We start from the raw sequence: 16,504 nt of genomic DNA on the forward strand, positions 1-16,504 counted from the left end.
CTTGGGCCAAACATAGATTTTTTAAAAAATGGATAGGAAAAAAACAAAGAAGAGTCCTTTGGCACGGTTTTAGAGACCTCGGTCTACCTTGACAATGAACCGCTAATTAGACTTCCTTGGTGTGGTTGCTCAATCACAAATAAATGCCAAAACGTATCTTCCTGTTTTCCATATTTATAGCATGACACATTCTGCAAATTTAAAACAAAGGGTATATGTGAGAGGAATTAGATTTATAACAATCCAGAGAAAAGAAGTAAGATCAGTGGCTTACATTTACATAGAAACAGATTTTCAGCAACATATTTCAAACCATTCCAAAGTGGGGTGAATTACCTTTTGTTAAGTTCAAGCAGTTGTTATCTGAAGAATTACTGAGATGTTGTACAAAAAAAAATCTTTTCAGTCTGATAACTCTATCAACTACCCCACTCAAACCCCACCACTACCACAGCGGGAACGGGCTTAATTTTACATAATTTTTTTTACGTCTATGTGTGCTAATTCCTAATAATCACAGTGTTCTTTTCTAGATGTTTATCAATCCCATTTTAAATATTCACTTTGAGGATTGTCCATGAGATTTTAGGGACAATGTTCTTGCCTCTAGTTTGCAGGAGCCACTTCCTCTGTCTCTCCTCTATTGAAAACAGAAGGGTTTGGTCTTTTCAGTCTTCTGACATTTCTCTTGATTTTTGGCAGTGGCCCTCATTACTTTTGCAAGTACCTTAAGTTCCGTAAAGTACATTTGGCCTTGTTCTGAGAATTTTAAACTCATTTAAATTGTTTGTTATCCCTCCCTGCTTTCTGCCATTTTGGCTTCAACCCTTTTCTGTGTTTTTTTTTTTTTTTTTAACCTTTTCCAATTTGATGATCATCTTCCCTTTACAGTTGATGGGTGAAACCATCCATTCTAGGCTAAAAACAGTAGTCAGAGCACTCTGTATTCTATAAGATCATGCATCTTTCTTGCTTAAAGCCCCTCAATGGCATCTCATTGCAGTTAAATAAAATCTAAGCTCCTCACCATGGCCTAACAAGGCCTGCCCCACGCCCCAGCTATCTCTTCACACTCTCATCCACCATTCCCTGTCTTGTCCACAATATCCCAGTTACACTTGATTTTTTAAAATATACCTCAAACTTACTAGGCTTTTTCCCATTCTAGAGCCTTTGCACAAAATGTTCCCTCTGCCCAGAATGCTTTTCATCTTATGGCTGGTTTCTTATTATTCCCGTCTTGCCTCAAATGACTTCTCCTTAGAGTGGCACTTTAGAAAGTGGTCATGCCCAGGAAAGTGGTTTCCTGCTCAGTTCCCCCACCTGGAGCTACTTGCTAGCTCATTACCCTGTTTCTTGTTCTTCGTATCTTCTCTCACTATCTAAAATTATCTTATTTTAAATTTATGTCTTGCTTATTTTCTATTTCCTCCTATCAGGATGTAAGCTTCATGAAAGCAGCCTTATTCATTCTGTTCGCTGCTGTCATCCTATGCCTAGATTATCACCAGGCAGATGTCAGATCCTCTATGAGTGAATGAACAAGTGAGAGCATATCATAGTGATCATCATAGTGAGATCTATGATGGGTGAACGAGTGAGAACAGTGTGGAAAGAGTGAAGAGCTGAGGCTGTGATCAATAGAGGGAATAGAAAAAGAATAGTCAGAGAAATGGGAGAAGATCTAGAAAGATGTAGTGCCACACTAGGCAGGGAAAGAGAGAATATCTAGACTTGAGGGACTCTCTTCCTTAGAGGGGACTACAGCCAATTAAGCTCAGAGATTGAGGAAGTGGAGGGGGAAGTATGGGGCCTGAGGTATTCAGAGATTTTTGAGGTGGAGGGGAAGGAATGACTCTGACTGGGAAAAAGGATTGGCATCTGAGATATGCATGGAGAGGTTAGTGTTCCTGAAGAAAGAAACCTATTTCACTAAAATTATGGTGGAAAAATTAGCGACAGCAGTATTGGCAGTGGCAATATGAGTAAAGATAAAGTATGAGACCTTAAGATAGACATATGGATCTTGGTAAAATAGGAAGCCAAATCATCCACTGAGAGTAGGGATGGGGAGTGACAGGGGAACTGGGGACAAGGGAGAGGTCTGCAATCACTGTGGGCCCCTTCTTGATGCATAGAAGAATGCTACGAGGAGCGTTTCAGGATCAACACATAGCTGAACTAACAGTCAAGATGCAGAAATCAGAGCCCAATGTAGGCAAGTCAAGTGACCTGCTTTTGCTATTCTAAGTGGATTTTGAAAAATAGTGCATACCCCATGGGACAAGGAGAGGGAAGAAACATGTTCAATTTACACTGTGGCCAAAAAGTACATATGGAACTGAGAGATATCAGGCTCCCCCAAACCGTTCCCTCATCCTGCCTGCCAGCTGTGTGGTTACTGTCCCCAGCCAAAGGAAGTTTGGGATTAGACCAGGAAACAGTGACATGATGACCAGACTATGCAGCCCTTCCTGGATCTGCACATGGCAAAGAACATGGCAGGTCAGATGGGGCCAAAAATGTGTGTTTGAAATGAATTCAGTCTGAACGATTAGGGAAGCCAGAACTTTCCTGACACCGAGGAGTGCCCCGCACATACTCATAACACAACCTGTGTACAAAAGAAGCCAGTGTCACACTGCTCCTAACCAGTCTACAGGATGCCCATGGTCACATGTCGATGAGAAAGCTATCTGTAGGTAGTTCTGATAATCCAAACATTTGAATGGGAAAAAATAAAATATCATGGTGATAAAGTACTTCAAGTTCCTCAGAAGCAAAGTTATATTTCGAGTATTGCTGTTAGCCTGGCATAATTCTTTATGCATTTCTGGCATGCATGTGGCTCAAGATCATAGGCTACGGAGAAGGAAAAAATCTCTTAGAGGAATGTGTCATTATTGCCTTCGCTGCTGATCTAAATGCTCTTGTTCTGATGTTTGGGGCAGGTGCAACAGTTGAGCCCTGACTGACTCAATGCTCATCAGAACATTATTGAAGAAGGAGACAAAGAAACCACAAAATGAGCCCCAGGTGAGGGACGGGAAGCCGATGACCCAGCCTTCTTCTACTCTGATACCACTTCTACTACTGAAATTTTCACTTCACCTCTCTGAACCTATTCTCTCTCTCTAATTGTCTGCCTCCAAGAGTTGCTGGGAGCACAAATGAATAATGTTGGGCGGATGTGTTTTGGATTTTGTAAAGCCCTACAAAACCAGAAGGTTGTAGGCTCGTCTTTAGATTATTTCTTTAATCCTTACAGAGATGTGCTCAGCTGTTAACTTGAGCATGATGAAAAATACTCAGCTGTTCATGATTTATCATCACCTCTGTTGTCATTTTCATCATCAACAGCATTATCTTCACCATCATAATGATATTTGAGGGCAGGCTTTGGCCGCAGAGCAATGCTATGCACTGTGTGTGGATTAACTCATTTCGTCCTCACAACAATTTTAAGGAGTAAGCACTATTCTTCTTCTCTCTCTCTCTTTTTGAGGTAGTAAACATAAGAGAAGTTAAATGACTTGCTCACTCAACTTGTATATAGCAGAACTATGATTCACACCCAAAGCTCTTAGTCTCCAAAGCCTTAAGGACTTGAGGATCTTCACCATCAAAAGACACTTCCCTGTGCGAATCAGTCAGAAGGTTAATGACTCATTATCCAAGGTGAAATCCTAAGCTGAGTGCTGGGTGTGTATATGTATTTATATGAGAGAAAAAGAAGGTGTAACCACCTTACTCACAAAACTTCTAGTATGAGGGAAAAGTATGAAATCTAAATAAATAGACACGAGAAAATCCACTATCATTTGCTCTTTTTCCTTTCGTTTTTCTTTTTTTCCAGGGGCAGGGCTCTTATGATCACATCATTTAGAGAGCTCGCATGGATTGACGTGAATGAAAACATCTTTGTCATTGATCTGTTTTTGTTTTGCCTTTTTTTCTTTTGTAAAAGGAACAACAGTAGTTGTTGGCCTCATCTAGTGGTTTTATTTTTAAGAACACAACATATTTCATTTAATTCTCATAATATACCAGTAAGATATGAGAGACTAGTCATCTATCTTAAAGATGGCAAAAATTGATATCTAGAGAGATTAAATGACTTGTGTACTGTTACACTTCGCTCTTTCATTCAGACAACTGTTTCTGAGTGCTTACTCTATGCCAGGTATTGCACTAGTCTCTAACTTTAAAACAATAACAGTGAAATTGTGTGGGAAGAGCTATTGTTTTCAGGTGGCCTGGAAGAGGGAGCCGCAGATTATTTTTTGGGTCTGGTGGGGAGGGGGATAGCTGGGAAAGTTTTGAAAGAGGTAATATTTGAGTGCAACCTTGACAAGATGAGTGAATTTCCCAAAGAAAAGGAATGGTAGATTGGAGGCTAATGAGCGTTCCAAGAGGCTCTCCTTGTGGTGTGGGTGGCAGTCTCCAGGTTCTTAATTTGGGGCACTGTTCCCTGAATGACACTGTCATTTTCCAATAAGGTTATGATTTGGAGTGGCTGAATGGAGTAATGGAAATGAGTGACGTCTTTGGGGTCAGACAGGTTAATTCTGGATACTCTGCTTGTTACCTCTGTAACCCTGGGCAAATTATTTAATTCCTTTGAGCCTTAGTTTCTTCAGCCATAAAATGAAACTAAAAATACTGCTTACCTTGTAGCTATTTATGAGGATTAAATGAATTAAATATATAAATCACTTGGCACAATGACTGGCCCTTAGCATAAACTTAATGGATGTTGTTTTCTTCTGCCTTCTTTATAAATAAGTAGGTACTATTGCTATCTTCTTCTTTTTTTAGGAAATTAAATTCAAGAGAAGTTCAATGAGTTGGCCACTCACCTTGTATGTGGCAGAACCACCAATTCTTTGTTTTCCATTCTTCGATGTCCTTCACTCACCACTCCCACGGCCCCAGGTTTCCCCTGGCAGCTGTGTGTGGCCAGGAAGAGCTCATCACACCAACTCCAGGACTGAAGGAGGAAAGGGAAGGAACTCTATATCCAGACCATATGAACAATACCACAGCTTTTAAAAATTCTTGCATTTCTGTAATTACTTGCAGGAGAATGGGATTATGCCTAGTGTTTGGGAAAGGCATGGTGCTGGACTTTGTGTTTCAGAAGGATTAAGGAAGTCATGCTGAGAAAACCTGACTCGGCTGAGTAGCTGCCAAGTTCCTCCATCCCACCCTCAGATTTATTCTTCCCTGCTCCCACTCCATGATGGAGATGGCTCCCCCAGCTCCCAGAGCACACACTTCTCCTGTAGGTTTAGTCAAATAACCTTGTAAGTGGGTGCTTTGGGATCTGTCTCCATCACTAGCCTGTGGTCTTCCCTCTAGGGCAAAGATTCACTTTCTGAATTCCAACCCGGGGATTCAAGAACACACTCCTCCTTGCCACAGAGGTGAAGATGGCCCCACTTCTAGATTCTCCACCCTATAAGGAGTGGCAATAGGAACTTACCTTCTGGGTGAATGAGAAGCCTGCATTGGGGGAATGAGGATGAGAAACATCAACACGTTTCCTTTGGGTAAGTAGTTTTGAATCTCCCACGGAAATTAGGAAAATTTTTATTTATCTTTGGATCTGCAGAAACTAGAAAAGGACTTGGAAAATAGTATTAAAGACACAATCTATAGTGAGGATAAGACATCAGTGGTGAGAAGGTGGCACATTCATAAATGGTTATGATACAAAGCAGATTAAGAGTAAAATACAGAGGCTCAGAGGAAAGGTAGGTTACACCTCAAACAGTAAAAGGTACACGAAGGAGGCACATGTGGAATCTTCCTGAAGCAAAGATAGGGTTTCAACAAGAAGTGATTGAAAAGCATGACATTCTTGACAGGAAAATAGCATGAACAAAGGCATAGAGGCAGGAATGTTTCAGACCTGAGATAGAGAAACTAAATTATTTAGTTTTTCTGATCACTGGACACATTTAGAGAAATAATGTTGGAAACATAAGTTAAGTAAAGAGTCTTTAATGCCTGTTAAGGAATTTAGACTTAGTTTGATAGACAGTTGGGAGTCACTGGAGACTTTAAAGCCTGTGAGTAAGGTGATATGAAATGGGTTTAGGAAAATGAATCCAGCGGAATAGGAGACATGGAATGGGATAATAGGAGAAATAATTGTAGTAGCTGTAGTAAGAGGGAAGGAGGGGCTGATGTAGGGCAATGTGGGTGGGAGGTTTCTGATTCTGGAGAAATACGTTGGACTTGGCAAATGACCAGATGTGGGGCAAGGGAGGAAAGGTCACTCTTGTCATGGTAGATTGGGCAAACTTATGCCATTAGAAGTTATAGAGAAGATAGCAGGAACGGTTATCTGAGGAAGAAAAACGATTGATCTTGGATCTTGTTTGAGATATTTTGTGTTTCAGATACTGATAGATTGTCTGGAAATGTAAATCAGGTCCTTAGAAGAGATAATGTGTCGGTGATCAAGATTTGAGAGTCATTCTTATAGAGTGGTAATTGAAGTGATGGAAATGGATGATATTTGAAAGAGACACTATAAAGTGATAGGAGATCTAAGGATGCCTAAATTTAGGAGGGTAGAGGAAGCAGCAGAGCCAGGAACAGAGATGGAGGAAGAGTGATCAAAGTGATGGGAGGAGATCAAAATAGTGCTGTGTCAGGGAGTAAAGAGAGGGAGTGTTCCGTGCCACTGAGTGCTGTGGCAGAGAGTTAATTGGGATAAAAATTGGCTGGGAGACTTGGTAATTAGGAAATCACTGATGACCTTAAGAAGAGTTTCAGTAGAGGGGAGAGAAGGGACAATACATAGTGGAAGAAGTTAAGCAAGAAGTGTTGGTGCAAAACTAGTGGATGTGATTGGTTTGACTATACTTTCAAAAATTTGATAGTGGGAATAAGAGATGGAACTTTCAAAATATTTGCTAGTAGGAATAAAAGAGGGATAGGAAAGTGATGAGAAGAGTTTGTTCACAAAAGGATAAAGCTAAGGTCTAATAACATCATAGTCCCTGTGCAACTGGAATTTATGATCCATAAATATAACCCAAATAAATAAGCAACTGTGCATAGCCAGCAGTCCCTGAGGGCCTTGAAGGCCGTGAGGGTGGAGTCAAATCTCAGAGGGAAGAGAAGAGGCCTCTTGTTTTTATGCAGGAGAGAAGAGATATCCCTTGGCCCTGTTTTTGTGTGTTGTTGAGGTGGAAAGTAGGAGTAAGGAAACTGCTTCTTCTTTGAATATCATCACTAATGGTCTGCTGTTTCCATCTTCACCTTCAGGACCGGAGAGAAAAGAGAAAAGTGGATTCCAGCTCTTTTCTGAGACCGACAAAGTAGAGGATGATTTTTTTGAGTGTTTAAGTAGATTAACAAAAGATCTTAGATTCCTTTAAGTTCTACTTTGGATATTCAGGAAGTGTCTAAAAAAAACCCCAAGCCATATAGGTAACAAAAGATGGCTTCAAAAAAACAGAGAACTAAAGAGTCTAATTCACACTCAGCTTAAAAATTATATTACAGTGCCAGATGCATTGCAAATGCCATATAAGTGTTTGCTATTAATATATTTATAACTGATATTTATAGAGCTTGTAATTGTGGGGCGTTACATATGTTATCTCATTTAATCCTCACAATAACCTCAATACATGCATGTTATTATTATGCCCATTTTACTTATGAGGAATCTGAAGCACACATGGCAAGGAAAAGTCTGCAGTCACATGGCTAAGTGGAGAATCTAGGATTCAGACTGAAGTTTGTCTCGCTCCCATAGTAGAGTGCTTACCACACTATCCCACATCAGCTTTCTTTGTACCAAGAAGCTTCATCTCTCAGAGGAAGTAAACATGAGATGAGGTTAGATGGCAACAAGAGAAACTTGCGTTTGAGCTAAGGAAGAACTTCCTGAGTGCTTGAAAGACAGTGGAAGTCAAGGATAGATACATCTTCCTGGAGTGGTTTTAAGTGTTTTCCTTTTCCTTTTTCTCTTTTTCTTTGCTGGCAGGAGAAGGCAGAACAACAGCTAGAACTCTATTCCAGCTGATGTAATCTATTTATTTTGTTTCGTGAGGTCGCACTGAAAACCCCGACCTCTCCCTTCTCAGATCCCAGACTCAGCTGAACTGACGCTCCTCTGTGGAATGAGCAGCGGTGTATCTCCAGCTTTCCTAGAAGTTCCTGTCCCAGCAGCACAAAATTCATTCCACTCTGGGGAGGTAAGATGAGCGTTCCAACAGCTGCCGAGATGGAGAGCTTTATTTAGATTTCCTTAAAAAGTCACCTCCTGCTCTCAGTTTGGATGAGTGTCTGTTCCCAACTAGACAAGGCTGGGCTGGGACTCCACCTGAGTGGCGGGACCGGGGCTCCCTTGGCTGGTGGAATTCATAACCACAGCGGGAAGACAAAGCATCAAATCCCCTGGTGACTATTCCTTAGGAGACAACCTGGCAAGTCCTCACCTGACAGAGGCACCAACTGGCTGTTGCTCTTTTGCCCAGCTCTGGGTTTGTACCCTCCATTCTGCTCCCAGCAGTCATGTCATTCTGACCCCGATCTGGGCGTTGCTACTCTTGCCAGCCAACAGAGGAAGACAACTCCTTCGAGGGCCCAGGAAGCACAGGTACAAAGTGGACAAACATGGACACTCAGAGGCAGAGAATAGTGACCCAGAAATTTTTATTTTCACATAAACCAGAGCAAGAGGAAAGGGAGTATAAATTACAAGAGTCTTAGGTCAGATAAAATATAAAAGTGTTTGATTCTAAGGCAATTTAAAAAAGTTCAGCTAAACACTTCTGGGTGAGTACAACCACATCCTAGAGAAGGTTTAAAGAGGTTTTCCTGCTTTTTCACACTTATCTACATTTTCCAGAATTTCTATGAGGAGAACATATCTCTTTGAAATCAGAAAAAAAATGCAAATGAGAAAAGATAAAAATGAAAGTACAGCCCAGTGCAGTCCCAGCTGGTGGGGCCTTTTGCAACCTACAAAGACACTTGATACAGGTCCTGAGCATCTGCCTCAGAATTCTCCAGGGAGTGGCTGGGTTACAGCAGAACTCGTGAGAGCAGGCAGCTGAGAGGGCCAGGGGAGGGTGTGGGTGCCACACGGTGTCATCCCATATGCTTCTGCTCACTCTACAAATATGTCCCTCAATTCCTGAGGGAAAGTCTCATTCTGGGAAGAATTGTCCATTGGAAATGAAATTTTTTCCCCTAAAGTATAGCTTGAAGAAATAAGTACAAGCAGATGAGAGGGTCCTCCTGACTATGTGTCTGGCCTAACTTTGAGAGTAAATTTTTATCTGTATTCCAGGAAAGCTATTGAAATAGCCCACGTGAAAGTCAAAATATTAACAATGATGATAACATTTATTTTATCTAAACTTTACACTAACTCTGTGAGGTGAATATAATTGTTATCGTGTCCATTTTACAGATGAAGAAACTGAAGGTTGACAAGGTTGGGCAATTTGCTCAGTGTCCCATAGTTGATAAGGGTTAAAGCCCGGAGCTCGTCTGATCTGGGTGGAACTCCAAAGTCAGTGCTTTCAAACATTACACTACTCTGCCCCTGGGAGAGGCAGAGTAAAGGACTAAATGATGAGTCCCTCATCTGATGGTAGGATTCTCTCTAAAATATGTCTTATGAATACTCCAGATTCTAGTTAACTCCCTGGGTACCAAGGTGGCCCACGAGCCATTTGGCTACCTTAAAAGACTTAATGGAAAATGATGCCAAACATCTTTATAAGTAAAAGTTTTCATTTGATATTTTGTTGTCCAGTTAACTCGAGTCCATCAGTGCTTTTACTCCTGGACAGTCAATCAAACATATTTATTTGGTACCTAAGTGTATAAACAGCATTGTGTCATTGTTATGGCTAGTGCTAAAGGAATGTAAAGTATGTTCTTTGTGTAATGTAAATGTCAACTATGTTCTCAAGGATCTTACAATGTGCCTGGACAAGCAAAACTAATAACCTAAACTATTTCATATTAAACTGCTATTAACATCCTTCCGTGGTTCCCCATTGTATGTGTTGGACACATAGCATAAGGTGAGCCATATGGCTTCCTTCATCTCTGACCCCATCTCCTCAGCAGTCACCTCTACCCATTGAAGGCTGTTTTCTGCACACATCTACAACTTTCTGCCCCTGGGCTTATTTTTTTGGCCATAACTGTTTTAGGCCTGCGGATGGCAAGCCAGAAGCGTCAGAGAATTAATGCCATAAGGAGCATAGGAATCTGGTTGATAAAGAACCCAGCTGCCTGGCCTCCTGGGTGTGTGTTCCATATATACTGTGTCCTGGAGTTTCCCACGGGATTGAAATCCAGGTGCTGCCAGTGGTGACCTATTCAATAACACACACTTTATTGCCTTCATTTTCTCCCCTCTCTCACTTCGCCACTCCCCTGTCTCCTAAATAAACTGTAGGTGCTCAAAATCTTGTCTCAGGATTTGCTTCTGGGATAGTCAACTTAAGTCAAAGGTTCTGTGTGGTCTGGTCCATGCCTGCCTCTCTGACCTCATTTTAGGCCACATCCCTTTTACTCATGTACTCCAGCCACGTTGGCTTTTCAAATGTTTCTCTCCTCAATTCAGAGTGTTCACACCTGCTGTTCTTACTCTATGAGATGCTATTTTTTTCATCTTTACATGATTGACTTATTCTAGTCCTTCGTGTCTGCTTAAATGTCATTGCAAGGAGAACGTCTTTCAACACCCAAACTAAACTCCATATTCCACGCTGCAACCTGGTCTTTGCATTCACAGCATTTCCCCCTATTTGTTACTGTACATCTATCTGTGTGTTTACTGGTATGAGGTCTGCTTCCTAATAATTATAAGTTCCTTGAGAGCAGGAATGTATCTGCTTTCTTCACTATTTTAGATCCAGAGTTTAGCAGAGTGTCTGAAAATAGTTTGTACTCACTGCATATTTGTTGGATGAATGAAAAAGAACAGAATATAAAGCAATTTGAGAACAATTAAGTAGGGCTCTGAGTGGGATTGGACAAAGTGAAATTGGAAAATGAGAGAGAGGTTAGAGAGGGCTTTGTGTGGAACTGCGCTCAGTCTTGAGGGATGGGTGGGATTTATCAATGAAAACTGGCTTTTGAGCACTTGCTATGTGCCTGGCATTGTGTTAGGCATTCTAACAATGTGCGCTACCTAATGTAACTTTTACAAGCTTGCAAAAATTATTCTGATTTTTAAAATGGAAGAACTGAAGCTCAGAGAGATTAAGTCACTTGCCCATAGCCACAAAGCCAGTAAGTCATGGAGCCATTCTTCAAGCCCAGGTCTTCCTTTTACCAAAGCACATTCTCTTTTCAGTACTACCTTGAAATTCTTGTGTTGATCATACAAAGTATCAGGTGATGGAGTATGGATGAAGTGGAGCAGTCTGTCATCACTCCTGGGGGAAAAAGCATCTGACCCAGTAACTGTAATCAGTTACATAATTTCTGTTACATCATGCATGGTGAATTAAAAGAGCTCTAGGACCTGAAATCAGAAATCCCAAGAGTCCCTTGCACCCCTATGTTCATCGCAGCATTATTTACAATAGCCAAGACGTGGAACCAACCTACATGCCCAGAAACTGATGATTGGATAAAGAAGATATGGTATATATACACAATGGAATACTACTCAGCCAAAAAAAAAAGACAAAATTGGTCCATTCGCAGCAACGTGGATGGACCTCGAGGGTATTATGTTAAGCGAAATAAGCCAGTCAGAGAAAGACGAACTCTATATGACTCCATTCATAGGTAGAAGTTAATATATTGACAAGGAGATCTGATCGGTGGTTACCAGGGAAAACGGGGGGGTGGGGGGGAGGGCACAAAGGGAGAAGTGGTGTACCCACAACATAACTAACAATAATGTACAACTGAAATCTCACAAGGTTGTAATCTATCATAACATTAATAACAAAAAAAAAAAAAGCAAAACCACGAAAAAAAAAAAAAAAGAGCTCTAGGAACAGAAAGTCGTTTAAAAGCCCAGAGACAGGGTTTCCACTTCTTTAAACATGGTGATATGACATCTGCCTTGCTCACTTCATTGGGTTGTTTTCAGACTCAAATATGGAAACATATTCAAAAATACCTTTAAATTTCAAAATTCCTTATTGATGCAAATTTTTACAGCTGTGTTCTGTCTTTCCAGGTATCACCTAAAGTCACCCTGCACACACGTATTATTAGGAAACAGCAAGGGAGGAGTTTCATGTCTTAAGTAAGATTGTAGAATGAGGAATGGAAGGGACAATGACACATAATTTAGTTCATCCACCTATTTCTATAATTCCATGAAGATTTACTGAGTCAACTCAGAAAGGAAGTTCCAGGGCAACAGTTTAATAAATCATGTGAAGAAAATTTCTTAATACTAAATGTTTTTCACAGTAAAAAGAACCATGGAATTTTATAGACAACAGAGTTAAAATGGTAATGTTTAATGAATATATCCCCTGAGAGAAGATTCTTTGGAGGATTAGCAGAGTTGTAACTTTCCATTTTTTTGATTTTTGATTAATCAATATTTAAAATATGGAATAGGGAAACAACTAACGTAATTGTCTGTCAAAGTAAAAAGGGAGCAAAGTGATAATTCCCCTCTTCTCAATTCCCAGCTTTTAACACCTCTCAGCGTCAGACTGACAAAATAACATAAATAAAAGTTGACCACAACGCAACTGCCATCACATGTTTGTTCTTGTCTCTCAGCAGGTTGTATGGTTCTTTGTGTATTTCCACATTCTTCTCTGGGTTTACACTTAATGTCACTTGCTTCCACCTGCACACTCCTAGAGGATTGTGTTAGATTATGCTATGTCAACTCCGTCAAACCAGAAGTGTAAATTTCTCAGGATTTCCTACCCTGTATGGTTTCAGCTCAGAGTTGAAGAAAAGAAGGACTTGCATGAGATTTGGAAGGTCAAAGTGAAGCAGCAGCCATTACTCTTAGTTCATCACAGTCAGACAGACACAGAGGTGCCTTGTGGGTCCCAGCTTATTCTTGCTCTCCTCTGCTCTATATCCAGCTTCTTTTCTAGACAGCTTGCCCTGATGACCAACAGCATCCCTGGGCCTGGTTGTGCACCCACTGAGGCAGTGGACAACAGAAAGGCAAAAGCTTCCATAGTCCCCCCTTTGAAGACCTACTTTAGCAGCTAGACATGTTTGCATCTCAGAATTCCTTGCAAGCCCTGCCTTGTCCACTTGTGCCAGTGCTTTGGGAAGACTGTTCAATGACTCTTTTTTTCTCATTCTCCAACTGCCCCTTCCAGACCTTTACTTCCTTAGCTCTTTGCACTTTTGTGTCTAATTCCTGTAGTAAAGCTTAAGATCTAAAAGAAGTCTAATTCTTATAATAGATCTCATATGCATAATACAGTGGTTCTCTTTCTCTAATTGATACTTTATTGGAACCAAATGTGGTTCCAGAGAAGCGGAACTTGAAGGATGAGAATCTGAATTGCTTCTCTGATCTGGCTAAATTTAAAGCCATCAATGGCTATGTTGCTGCTGGTAAATAGAATACTAGAAGTCAAGGACATAAAATGGCAAAACAGTTTATTTAGTTATCACCTGTAGTTGCCTGGGAAAGGAAGAGAAGGGAAAAGAAAGGAGGAAGGAAGAAAAAGAGTAGGGCACTATGATCTGATGTGAATGTCCCGGGGCTCCTTCCCTTATAGTTATACCTCACCGGGGCAGGAATGGGGGTATTAAAGACGTTGGAAATACCCAGACAAGGATGGAAAAATCTCAGTGCGGGGGCGGGGCTCCTCATATAACAAGATTATAGAAAGTAATGTTCAGAGGTAATAGGAAAGTCTGAGGCTACAAATAAAATGTAGTATTTTTCACAGGTACTAGGTATTTGGAACTAGGTGACAACATGGCATAGTTTACTTTTCTCTTTTTGAGGAAGATTGGCCCTGAGCTAACGTCTGTGCTCAGCTTCCTCCGCTTTATGTGGGACTCCTGCCACAGCTTGGCTTGATAACCAGGTCTGCGCCTGGGATCTAAACCAGTGAACCCTGGGCAGCCAAAGGAGAGTGCACGAACTTAACTGCTATGCCACTGGGCTGGCCCCAACATGGCATACTTTAAAAAGATGTCAGCTAAGTTCTTATCTTGCTTCTACCATTAATATGATTATGTTCTTGGGCGAGTTACTGTCACTTTCTTGGGAGTCATTTCTTACCAGTGTAATGCCTGTGTTAGATTATCTCTTGGCCCTTCCAGCTGTTGCATTCATTTATGCATTCAGTAACTCATTCACCAATATCTCTTGAGCACTTGCTGGATGCCAGGCACTGCACTTCGTCCTAGGGATACAAAGACTCATAAGAAAGAATCTTCGCTCTCAAGGAGATGGAGGCTAATGACAGTGACATGCATTTAAAATAAAACTGCAGGGTGCGATAACAGAGGTATGTAAAAGTTACAGGGGTGGTGCAAGTTGGAGAAGAGACCTGGGCTCTAGTCTCAGATGTGATCTGAGTTACTTCATCCCTTTTGGATTCATAGATACCTATAACCCAGGAATATTTGGAAGACAAAGTATTCAGAATCCGAGACTAAAGATTTTTATAGTTTTTAGAAAGATAAGTTATCTCAGTAGTGAGCTGGTGAAAAAGTAAAAAGCCCTGATCTGTAAGATTTCCCAATTACTGCTGTGTAAATACTCCCACCAGGGCTCATTTCAAGCTACCAGTGTGACATCCCTGAAGGTGGATTTGGGAAGAGATGCTCACCTTGGTCTCGTGAACCAATACAAGCCAGCTCCAGCATGGCAGTCCTTCTACTAATGCTTCTAATTCTAAGGGAGCAAACGATATTTTCTTTTGTGTGCTCGGCCACTGATCTGTTTGGGAAACACTTCCCATCTCAGGGCACGGGACGTCTTGGAGTAGAGGAGATGGAGCACTTTCTGAGTCCCAGGCTACTCTTCTTGTCTGGGAGTAGCCGGTCTGCTTTAGTCCCTGCTTGCAGTCACAACATTAGAAAGAGAGACACTGCTTCCCCTGAAACAGTTTCTATGGCAACCTCACCCAGCAGGCAGAGAACACCACTCTAAGCTTCAGCCGGAAGGTTGGGAGATAAAAATAAATTCTGATTAATCCAGGACCCATGTATGACTAAGACTCAGGAATTACCTGAAAACAGAAAACCAGTCCGGGTAAAATTTGCATATTTTCCTGTCTTAAGAAAAATGAAACCCACAAACAAGTGAACTGATGCTTTCTCTTTATTATTATGGCTCCTTGAAGAGCAGAGCTCTTTTTGAGGCTGGATTTTGCTGGGAGCTTTTCTCTGAATTTCTCTCTCCCTGTATATCATATTGCAAAAGAGCCTGTGGACTGGGAATTGACATGGTCCGAGAGGAAAAGAGTGAACACAGTTCATATTTCAGAGTTGATTGTCACAGCCCAGAGACCTGATATGTAGCATCATATACACATGAGTCAGTGAAACCTCTGTAATTCTTAATTCTCTTACCTTACAAAACACCTCTCCTGACTACCTTACAAGAGAGCAGTGAGGCTCAAATGAGGTCACAGAGATGGAACGTTTTTGAAAAAATGAAAAGGTTCTATGCAAATTTAGGTTGTGATGATGACTATTATTAATATGCCTTGGGCTTAGGAGGAGGGAAGAGCTGAGGGAGCAGGCAGAGCCCTGCTATCTGAGGCCAGCAGGGGCTTGACTCCGTCTCAGACAGTCAGTGCTCACAAGGCTCAACATTGTCACTGCTGCACCCGAAGTGTAGACCCTGTGTTATTAATCCAGAGGATTTCCCTCTTCTGTCACTCCATCCACCCTCACAGAGATGTTCTCCTCCTCCCACTCCAACGCTCTAAACCTAGATTTGCTCCAGCCTCTCCATGACCACATCTATCCTCAGCATGGGGAAAAATGACTCTTACAGTCATTTGAGTCTGCTTTAGCAGACTTCTTAGGTCACTTAAAAAAAATTTAGTAGGTCGTTTTTTAAAATTTACTTTTCATTTTTTAAGGTTCTCTGTTTTTAAAAAAATGTTTTATTTTGAAGCAATTATAGTCTCAAAAGGAGTTGCAAAAGTAGTACAAATTGTCGTGTGCACACCCAGTCAGTGCAATGGTGACATCTTATGTAGCTGTGGTACAATACCAAAACCTGAAAGTTGACATTGGTACATTGGGGTTAACTAGACTACAGATCTTATTCAGTCTTCTCCGTTTTTTAAACCTGCGTTCATTTATGTGTTTGTGTGTATACAGTTCTATGCAATTTTATCCTATGTATGGATTCATATAATTAAGATCCAGAACTGCTCTGTCACCACAAAAGAACACCCTCATGCTAGATCTTCCACTCCACTCCACTCCCATCCCTGTCCTCTAACAACTGTTAATCTGTTCTCTGCTTTTTAAGTCATTTCTAGAATGTTCTATTAAAGGTATCATGTGCTATGTGATCTTTTGAGATTAACTT

The 16,504-nt window shown here is 41.0% G+C and overlaps 1 long non-coding RNA gene across 1 annotated transcript in view; it reads left to right on the plus strand.

Moving 5' to 3' along the window:
* Positions 1–2,949: 2,949 nt before the first annotated feature.
* The window catches only part of LOC139084103 (uncharacterized), a 47,929-nt gene continuing 34,374 nt past the window's right edge, over positions 2,950–16,504 (plus strand). Inside the window, exons 1-3 of the long non-coding RNA XR_011541405.1 lie at positions 2,950–3,036; positions 4,819–5,552; positions 8,109–8,219. This is a non-coding gene — a long non-coding RNA (uncharacterized lncRNA). The remainder of the gene's footprint in view (positions 3,037–4,818; positions 5,553–8,108; positions 8,220–16,504) is intronic.

Source organism: Equus przewalskii, chromosome 6 (assembly GCF_037783145.1).
Source record: "Equus przewalskii isolate Varuska chromosome 6, EquPr2, whole genome shotgun sequence".
NCBI lineage: Eukaryota > Metazoa > Chordata > Mammalia > Perissodactyla > Equidae > Equus > Equus przewalskii.